Source organism: Otolemur garnettii, unplaced genomic scaffold (assembly GCF_000181295.1).
Source record: "Otolemur garnettii isolate 467f Iridium unplaced genomic scaffold, OtoGar3 scaffold00006, whole genome shotgun sequence".
In the NCBI taxonomy this organism is placed as follows: Eukaryota; Metazoa; Chordata; class Mammalia; order Primates; family Galagidae; genus Otolemur; species Otolemur garnettii.
Genome location: NW_003852401.1, coordinates 6,638,422 through 6,638,755, shown reverse-complemented (window position 1 = coordinate 6,638,755; position 334 = coordinate 6,638,422).

The following is a 334-nucleotide window of genomic DNA, read 5'->3' as shown; positions in this document are numbered from 1 at the left end:
CAAAAAAATACTAATGTTATTGCAATGACAGAATATTAGAAACAATCTGCAGGTCCAAAACCAGAAAACTAATTACATGCACACTGGTACAGCCATATAATTAAATGATATATAACCATTTTAAATAATAAAAGTATATGTGAGAAGAGATCGTGGGTGTTTTGGTTAGTTTAGATTCCCTAGGGCAGCAATGACTATGGTAAACTATCACGAACATCTTTACTTCAGTAATGTCTCCTGAATTACAAATACCAAATTGCATACTCTAAGTTCTTCTTAAATAAGCTCCCAATCTACCTTTCCAATCTTATTTCCCACTGTTTCTCCAAAGATA